Source organism: Armigeres subalbatus, chromosome 2 (genome assembly GCF_024139115.2).
Source record: "Armigeres subalbatus isolate Guangzhou_Male chromosome 2, GZ_Asu_2, whole genome shotgun sequence".
NCBI lineage: Eukaryota > Metazoa > Arthropoda > Insecta > Diptera > Culicidae > Armigeres > Armigeres subalbatus.
Window position 1 is genome coordinate 339407752 of NC_085140.1, and position 10692 is coordinate 339418443.

The window sequence follows — 10692 nt, forward strand, 5'->3', positions numbered from 1 at the left end:
GTTGTAATGTAAGGGAAGAAATCTTTTGCCTTCTGAATCCGAAATGCCTGAACTCTGCGAATCAACTCAATATTTTGAATCGACCTTTTAAGAATCTAATTACCGTGGGGGGCTAAAATCCGTCCACCTCATGAGGTTATTAATCAATCGAAGGGGGTTTAAGGTCAATTAGGCTTTGAATTTAAAACAACATAAATCAAAAACAAATCGCCTCCCACCAAACGCGGAGTTTAGCGCCATTTGTTTTCGTGTAGAAAATAATGCCAGCTTGCGACTCATAAAGTAAGATGAGCGGAATACAAATCGAAGAAATCGCTTCTCAAGGTGCGTATTGAACTATGTAATTACAGTGCCGTCGTCGGGGGTAACGATGGGTCAAATGGGGGTGAGAATGGGTCACTGTTCCAACTACTTAGAATACTTGTAGAATGGATTGAATGTATCTGAGGGAAGAAGTTTAAAATATAAGAAACCTTTTTGAACGATTTTGCTTTACGACCTCCAGGCTGCCGGGGAGAGCAATGACCCATTCTCAACCCCAGACCCATTGTCGGGGGGATGGTGATGGTAGGTTAGTAAATTAGTCAGTTTTAATTTAAATATTCAGTAAAAAAAATACTGTGCGGATTTTGATACTCTCCAGGGTGGACGGATATCCAGGGTTGTTACGACTACGCGGATTTGCGATTTTCGCGGTTTTCGCGGATTTGGCGCGGATTTACATAACGATTTTAGGGTTTCGCACGGATTTGGCGCGGATTTAGTTTTAGGTGGAAATTTAATAAATAAAATGCTAAATCTAAGGAAGTTTATTTGAAAATTAGTTTGATGCCTATCTAGATGGGCTTTATTTTCATTAGCAAATGTTGTTGAGTACAAATTTACTTTTCAAGGTTATAAACATTATTTTATTTGTCCAAGTCTCTATTTAATGGCATGCATTACACTCGCATTATTTAAACAAATGTTATGAGGAGAGATACGGCACGGCATGACATGAACACCCATTTTAATCTTGTCAATTTCTTTGTAATTCCAAGATATTTGTCAGTTTCTGATTGGTTGTTTCTTTAACGATGAACCACTCAGCATGATATATTATATCAATCTTCAAAAATCGTCAGGAATTCTTTCATAATATTGGAAATAGGGTGGTCTAACCGGTAGTACCGAAATCGGTTATACCGGTATTACATGCTAATTTTGGGTACCGAAAATACCGGTATTAGAGACGGAAAATACCGGTATTTTCGGTATTTCAAATTTTGCTGTCAGTCTAAAAATCTCGAATAATTTTCACCTACTTTTATCAGCTCAACTGCCTGTAATCGCATATATGTTTCATATAAACAGGAAATCCAGCAGTAAAGCAGTAAAGAGAATAAAATACAACAATTAAATGCGTGCATGAGTAACTTTGCCCAAGTAAGCATCATTAACGAAGTTTACGCTACAATAAAAATCGATCAACATCGTCATTAATCATACCTGTTGCTTTATTCTCTTAGCCATCTGTCAAACTACGAATGACTTTTCTTCAATGAACATTGTGATATCGTCGAGAATTTTCCCGCAATGTATGAAATTGTGAAAAAGGTACGAGCCGTAGAAATTCTTTTCCGGAGACCACCTGTGAAAAACGATTTTCTGCAAAAATATGTTCTGAATTCGGAAAAGAATTTGAATTAGTGGCTGATGCCCCGCTGAAATAATTCAAGCCCTCGAACCTGTTCAAGCTGTTGTGGAACTACTGCTTTGTGAGTTTTGAACTCTATATGAAGCCAACGTGGCGTTTCAATTTACGTTGGAACAATTATTATATCAAGACACAGAAATTACTGCCAGTATTTCGATGCTTTTAACTTTTAAGGAATAAATCCAAGAGAGACGATCCAAATACGCCGATCTTTTTACTTTTTGAATAATTATGCCGTGAAGCAATTAATCAGAAACGATTTTGGCATTTTCTTCGAGGCATCCAGAGCTACTTCGATTAAGCAAGCGTATGGGATCTTGAAGCGTCTTATGATTCCTGATGCGATCGTTGAAACAGAGACAACGATCATACCTGACGATCGGTACGAAGAAGATCCCTCTATGATTTTTTTCTGGTTTATCGGTTAAAGAACAACTTGTGAAGAGACTGTAGCAGAGTAAAACACTTGCGTTGCTGGTGGCAAATACGTTGACGCCAGGATCCTTGCATACAATCCGTAAGGAATTTTCCTACTATGAATCGGAAGGGATTAAGGGCAAGTATTTGACACTGATTTTCGACAGTCTTGGAACAATTCGTCCTGCTTCAGTTGAACCGAGAGAGGACATTCTCAGTAGTTGTCAACAATGCTGACAAAATCCAATGCGGTTTGGGAGATGAGTCGCTCAGTATGTAATGTCTACTTAAGTTTCGCATTGCCAAGCTCAACAAGCAATGATTTTAACATTTGAAGTTTGACACATTGTTGTTTTTCATCCAAAAGTCCAAAACAAACGTTTTTCTTCTACTACCTGAAATTTTCACAAAAACCGGTATTCTACCGGTATTACCGGTATTGATTCAAAAATAGAACCGGGAGTTTTTCCGCAGGAAGTCGCCAATCAATTTCTGCAAGTATTTCTAAAGCAATTTCCGTAGGAATTCATGAAGGGATTTCTGCAAGTAAGCTCTGAAGATTTCCCGCAGGTTATTTGTGGAGAATTTACTTGAACTCACGACATAATTCCCAAATGAATTACAAAATAATTTCCCAGGGGAATTTTTGTAAGAATACTCGGAGGAATTCCCACAGATGATTTGGAGCGACTTCTGCACCAGGGAGAATTTCCGGAGGATGATCCACAGAAATTTCTGGGATGAATCTGCGCACCAAAGATGAATTTCTGCAGGAGTTCTCGGAGTTTTTAAATGAAATTCCAGTAAGAATGGTCAAAAAAAAATCTGCATGAACTTTTAGAAAAGCTTGTTTTACAAGAATTGAAGGAGAAATAATGGACTAATTTCTGTTTGAGTTTACGCAAATTATTCTGCCGTATTTTTAAAGAAATTTTTAAAAATATTCCTCTGAAATTTTTAAAGAATTTACGCTTGATTCTGACTTAAAAATCAACGGAGCTTGAGCAACTATGTTAGATTTTGTATTATTTGTTTCTTGATATGAATTCAAATATTTGTTTTACAGAAGTTTTGTTTAATAAACGAAGCTTCGTTGTCTAATTCCTTAATATCTACGCAAGTTTGTCTTGTGATCAATAACTACAACAAAGCTTCATAATTAATTACTTCAAAAGAAATTGCGTTACTCTGGTCTCTCTTTAAATGTCGAATATAAAGGAATTGCAGTTTTGGCAGATTTTTTAATATTGGCCACGTTTATCTTTGATCAATTATGATCAAATCTGGCCTTAACATTCATTTGTATATCAACGTACCTTGTGCCGAATTTTATAAAGTTCTATCAACAAAAAAAAAACCTAGCAATAACGGAACAAAACATGCCATGCCAAACATATGTTGCAGTTTAAAATCATATTTAAAATCAGTAATTTTGTAAAAAAGAACTTAAAGAGAAGACGTTCAATAAATTGTTTTGCAAAAATTGACATTTATGTGCACTAAGAAATTAATGAAATCATTATTCTATAAATCTATACTATTTTAGTATTAATGAGATTTATTTATTGCTCAGTTTAAATTATAAACTATCGTAGCATTTTAAACCAATTAAACTATCGAAGATTTGCGATGAAGTATTTTCTCAAGTATATTTGGTGTTGACAGTTTTTAACTTCTAAAATAAACGCTCATTAAATTCAGAAGTGAAACTTAATTTAAAATTCAAAAATGCATGGCGATGGCAAACGCATTACTTGCGTGAAAGGTAAGTTGTGCAGTACAAATATAACACGCTTTCTTTTGCGTTCCAAAGAACAGAAGCTCAAAATGTTTCTTTGTAGACAATTCCGGAGCATTGATAATGCCGCCTCAGAAAACCAGGAACCAATCACCGGATAAACGATTTCTAGTTGGACTACGAAATGCCGCGGCAGGATTGATCCAAATTCTATAAAACTACGACGAAGAGGGACTAGCGATTGGAAACTCGGTTCGTTGAACTGCAAATCTGAGCACACGCATACTCGCCGATGTCCTCAAGGACCGTGGAATCGGTATCATACCGCTGCAGAAGGGTTTGTTGGAAGGCATCAAAAATGAAGCGAACGTATAGAGGTAATCATTCCATCTACCAGAGAGGCATCGACACACACGAGCTTGGAACAGCTTTCATAGTGATGAACGATATGCAAAGGCGCGTGATCGGATGGTGGCCGATCAACGAAAGAATGTGCAGGTTGAGGCTCAAAGGCCGGTTCTTCAACTTCAGCGTAATCAACGTCCATAGCCCACACTCCGGAAGCACTTATGATGATAAGGACGCATTCATATTATCATAGGATATTTGAAAGCTCAGGTTGGCCAAGAGGAGGAGTTTATACCGACTATTGGGAAGTTCAGCGCCCACCGGCGGACGAACGAAAACGGCCTACAACTAATTGATTTCGTTGCCTCCAAGAATATGACTATTCGCAGCACCTATTTCCAACCACGTTCTGATTGATGGACGCCACTTATCCGACATTATCGACGTCAGGACATACGTGGCGCTAACATCGACGCTGACCACTATCTGGTGATGGTTAAACTGCGCTCAAAATTATCCGTTATCAACAATGTTCGGTACCGACGACCGTCGCAGGTGGATCTAGAGCGACTGATGCAACCACTGCATACGCGCAGATCCTGAGGCAGCGTTGCAGGAAAAGGATGAGCTCGATGGGACCCTCTTGAGGATTGCTGGAATTCAGTTAAAGCAGCCATTCACAACGCAGCGGAGAACAACGTCGGGTATGTGGGAAGAAGTCGACAAAACGATTGGTTCGATGAAGAGTGCACACAGATTCTGGAGGAGAAGGAGGTAAGGGTAAGTAAGGGACCCGGCAGAACGTGGAATGTTATAGACGGAAGTGGAGACAGCAAACCCGCCTTTTTCAGGAGAAGAAACGCCGCCTGTAAGAAGCGAAGTGCGAGGAGATGCAACAGCTATCTCGTTCTCAAGAAACACGAAAGGTCTATCAGAAGCTCAACGCATCCCGCAAATGCTTCGTGCCGCGAGCCGAGATGTGCAGGGATAAGGATGAGAGCATCTTCACGGACGAACGTGTGGTGATCGAAAGGTGGAAGCAGCACTACGAGGAACATTCAAATGGCGCTGAGAATACAGGCAGTGAAAGTCAAGGCAGCGGAGGAGATGACTACGTCAGTTCAACGGACGATAGAAGCCAACCAGCCCCCACCTTGAGGGAAGTTAAGGATGCCATCCAACAGCTAAAGCATAGCATAGCATAGCATATGTGATTGTACAAATCGTGGGTGGCTATACAATGCTCAATTCAAGCTCCATCCGGAATAAGGGCGAATGTCGCAAGAGAAGACTCTCCCCGTCGACCCCTTCTCCCTTAAACAAAAGTGACAAGCAGCAGATCTCTCTCTGGTTTATCACTTCAGAACGAAAGAAAACAATGCGAACTTGCATTCTGAGGTGATAAACTGCAAAGAAACTCCCTGCCTGTCACTTTCATTCAAATGAGGGAAGTCGACGAAGAGAACCCTCTCCCGCGACACCCGCCCCCCTACCAGACAGAGCTTGAATTGAGCAATCTACTGTATATTGTCGCAAATTGGTACTTGGGATTAGTACCTTTTCCTATTCAGTAGCAGTTGTATACCTGGCCACGTCCTTACAATCACGGAAGGAAGGGAAGGAATGTTAGTTCAACATCTACTAGTGAAGATGTAGGGAACCCATACTACCTTCATAGATGTCTCGGGAAGGAAAATTTGTGTTAGTGGGAAAGGTGAATAATAGGGAGCTCTATTCGACAATATAGAGCGTTTGTCAATAACAGTATATGCTGTAAAAGTAATAAAATATATTCATCAATTTACTTACGAACCGTCCTAAGGGAAAAACAAAACAAAACACAAAATTTCGACAAATCGCGCGATCGTTCTGCCGTCCGAAACAAGAGCCAACACGCACTGAACTAATTAACTTTATTACCGGCCGCGCAATGCAAAACACGAAATTTCGGCAAATCGCGCGGTCGTTCTGCCGTCCGAAACAAGAGCCAACACGCACTGAACTCTTAAGGATGCCATCCAACAGCTAAAGACCAATAAAACAGTTGGTAAGGATGGTATCGGAGCTGAGCTTATCAAGATGGGCTCCCAAAGCTTACTAGACTGATCAAAGTAACGGTGGATGTTGTGCAAAACTGTGTGAAGATTTCGGGCGAACACTCCAGTTCGTTCGAATCGTGCCGGGGACTAAGACAAGGCGATGGACTTTCGTGCCTGTTGTTCAACATTGCGCTAGAAGGTGTCATGCGGAGAACCGGGTGTAACAGCCAGGGTTCGATTTTCGAGTATTCAGTATTCGAGAGACGGGTGCTTAGGAAGGGTACGATGGGCAGGACAGCGAGCGAGATGGGCAGACCAGGTGCAAAACGACTTGGCGAGCGTGGGGCGTATTCCAGAGATGCGGCCTCGAACCGTGTTTTGTGGCGTCAAATTGTTGATTCAGTGTTATCTGTTTAGATGTAGACTAAATAAATTAAATGAATAGAGTGATTTTTAAGTTCTATACAAAGTTCATCACTTCAACAACTAACTGACAAATGCCATAACAACCGAACTAGTAACCGTATCTTTGTTTGAGGAAAATCATGGATACTAGAAATACCACGAAATCCTTTTGCGGGACAATGAGTAATATTATCGCAAAGTTTAGAGTTGGTTGCCCCTTGTTGTGAGTCGCAAAAATATGGCAGACGTCATTGGCAGTGTTGCCACATGTACAGATTTATCTGGAAAGGTACAGATTTTTTGGCAAATTTAGGTACAGATTCTGTACGGTACAGATTACAGATTTTCTCCAGTAAATACAGATTGGTACAGATTTTTTTTTACAAACCAAGCCTTAGAAAAAAATATTTCATGTCATTTTTCTTCAAATAATTGCTTCTACTATAAAAATATTTAATTAATGGAAACCAAATCGAAGAGTTCGTATTATATTTTGTTTTACAGTTTCAATAGTATCGTGACAACGTATTTCATACTACAGACATACATATTTAATTTTTCTTAGATTATATTCACATATAAACACTACGGAGACAAGAAGGATTTTTGAAAACCGGATAATCCTCTCGATAGTTAATTCGTGATAAATGAAATGTCAACTCATCGTTATTAATTCAGACGAACATCCTAATCCAAATTTGTTATTATTTAAATTAGAACAACATTTCAGTATTGATAATTGGAATGCTCGATTATCCGTAAAAAATGCTTGTATTATTACATTTACAAAACAACCATTCCAGATTCCTAAATCAACATTTATATTTGATTGTATATGAGAGGATGACAATCAGAAACAGATGGAAATAACCATGTTTTATTGATAAAATTATTTGGCAATTTATTTTTTAAAATTCCGGATAATTGAGTACCACTTACATAATAATTTACTCTTTTAAACCATCGCAATTTTTTTTGGAGGTATTTGCTCCAAAAATTATTTTATTATTATTATTATTATGATTGTTGTTGTCTTTATTAAAGAGACTTGCAGCCCTCGGCTGGTTCATCTCTGAAAAATATTCCAAATAAGATATTAAAAATTTATTATACCGTGAAGTACCCTAATTTCGCGCACTTAAGATCTGACAAAGTTAAAACGTTCATTAAAAAACATGTAGTGGCCATTTGGAAACATTTGCTACTGCATCACGTAGTAGAAGGATTCTAGGTTCTCAAAAAAATGTTACTTGCAAATTTTGCTGCTATTTAAAAAAAAATGGAGTATGAATCCGAGACCGTTGTATGCTCCTTATTTCGCGCAAGAAAATAGGATAGTTCCTAATTTCGCGCAAAAGTGTTCCTAACTTCGCTCATGTTTGGAATTGAATATCGTTATTGGTTTGATGAAATCTAATCAATTAACCAATAGAAGCATGCATCCGTTGTTCAAAATATGCAGATAACGGTATCAGACAGCCATCAGTGACCCATTCTTTAGTCGAAATGGTATGTGCCTATATTTGGACCCTGGAGCTTTGCTTAGATTTTACTTCATGCATTTTAGTTGACACAAGTCATAATTCCTAAAATATCGTTTTCTTCTGAAATATAAACCATATTTTAAGAAAAAAGGCATTGTATGAGCAATGTTTAGCTGGTGTATAAAAAAAGTTTAAATTTTCGAGACGTCATGAAAGAAAGTCTTAAATTCCGCTATCTATTACATAGGACATCTTTGAATATGTGTTTTATACAAGACATCTTCAATATTATATACATTATCGAAAAAGCTGCGGTAGTTTTATCTTAAGTTTAGCATCATTTTACACATCGCACATTTTAGTATCATTTTACACATCGGATTTGGTAGCTATTGCAGGCACTGATCTATAAGATTTTTCAAGTCAACATTAGTCGATGTCGGTGGTTATCCGCCTGAAAATTAGATAAAAATCGTATGGGAATAAACTTTTCCGGTTCTATTCTGTGTAAAACTGTCCTGTGTATTATATTGCTTTTGTTTCATTAGAATGTTGCAAATGAAACTGCGCAACAACAATAAACGAAATTAGGCACCATAATTGCTCTCATACACCTAATTTCGCTCACAAAGCGAAACTCTAAATAAACACGAAATACTTAAAATTTTACACTTTTCAATAGTAATGACGAATAAACATATCCAACAGAGCATAATGGATACAAATATTTCCAAAAAGTAGCCAGTTTTGTACAGTAAAATCATTTGTTTACTTGGGTCATGTTCTTCGTCGCTGTGCTAAGCACAAGCAAATATGGCGGTCGATGGGAGGATCAAATTGAAATAATTTTATTTGGTGTACTAAACCAAGTTTATTTTTCAAATTTTGTCGTGAAAAACATTCTACAATAATGATATTTTGTAATCCTCCAGATTTTTCAATTTTGACTGGTACCTAAAATTGAAAAAATAAATGATTTTATAATGCGCGAAGTTAGGGCGCGCGAAATTAGGGCACATCACGGTACACTTATAGATGTTGTGAAAAAAAAATTCTTGGAGATACTTTTCAAAAGTTAACAGATATTTTTTATCTACGCTCCCATAGAAAATCACCCAAATTAAAAAAAAACAACTTTTTCAATAATATGTTGGGTTGCATTTCATATTTGGTCGGGGTTCAGCCAAACCGCACCAAGCGGCTTTTCGACTGATTTATGATATTTTGATCGTACAAGGACAACGGAAATAGTTTCATATCATTTTAAGCATACATTTGCTGTAGCATATCCTCACTTATGAGGTTGAGGGATATCCGATACGATTTGCGATCAATTAAATTTGCTAAACGAAAGTTTTAGCAGAAAAATCGATAATTTTTCGTTGGTGCTTGGTGCGATTTGGCTGAACCCCGACTATTTGTCCTATGGTTTTTAGATATTTACTCACACATTTTTCATACTGCCTGGTACAAATTATGGTACAGATTTTTAAGATTTCTGTACAGATGAAAAAGATTTTTGAGCACATGGTACAGATAAAAATGTAGCAACACTGGTCATTGGGCTGTCGAATGTCGAAAGGTTATACCGAGGAGCATCAAAATCCGTACACCTGAGCAGCCCAGTATATAAAAAAGTCTCTACAAAATAGGAATCGCATGCAAATGAAACGTTTTCCATTGATACAGAAGCACGAATGCCTCTACTTTTGAAATTTCATGTAAGTCACTGCAATAATATTTAGCACTTAAAACCCAATATCAATCCCCAAGATGTTCCGATTCCAGCTGCATGTTCTTGCTTATCCAATAAAGATTGTCAAAGAAAAGTCATTATACAAAGTCAGTAGAAGGATATGTTGATGTGTCTTCATCTGAGAGAAGGTTTGTCTGGATAGCACAAATATCTTCGTTATTTCATACAACCAGCGCTCAATCCGTGGAACACCTATGCATTACTAAAAAGTACTTTAAATAATTTTAGAACAGTTCACTTTTTTCGTTCCGTAGAGTGTAGCGCACTAAGCATTATTTCTAGAAAGTCCCGTCATATCTGGTCAATTTGCTGCCATCAGGCTCAGCATTGACAAAATTTTCGCAAAAGATTAATTTATTCTCGATTTCTGTCAAAATTGTACACAAACTTTATTCGCGTAATCTAGTAACCACATTACCGCAAAATTATCGAGTTAAATTCCGTTAAATTAGCGTTAAGTAGCAACCCACGGTATACCGTGATAGCAACCGATAACGTTGAATATAATTAACTTTATCGGCGATAACGATAAATTAACGATTAACAACCCTGGTCACCACCCGAATCGGTGACGTAGTCACACGAGCTCGCCACATAGTCTGCACGTTGGTCTAGAACATTCTTAGCATTCTGTGAGCGCGGGAGTAATTCGAAGTAAAAATAGCTTTTAAAACGCGGACTGCTAATCTTTAATAAATTTGTGAAACTATTTACAAAAACTATTCATGAAACTACTTTCTATATTTCAATTATTAAATTATACAAAATATTTACAAAACTGTAACTGACCGAATGGCCATTACAAATAA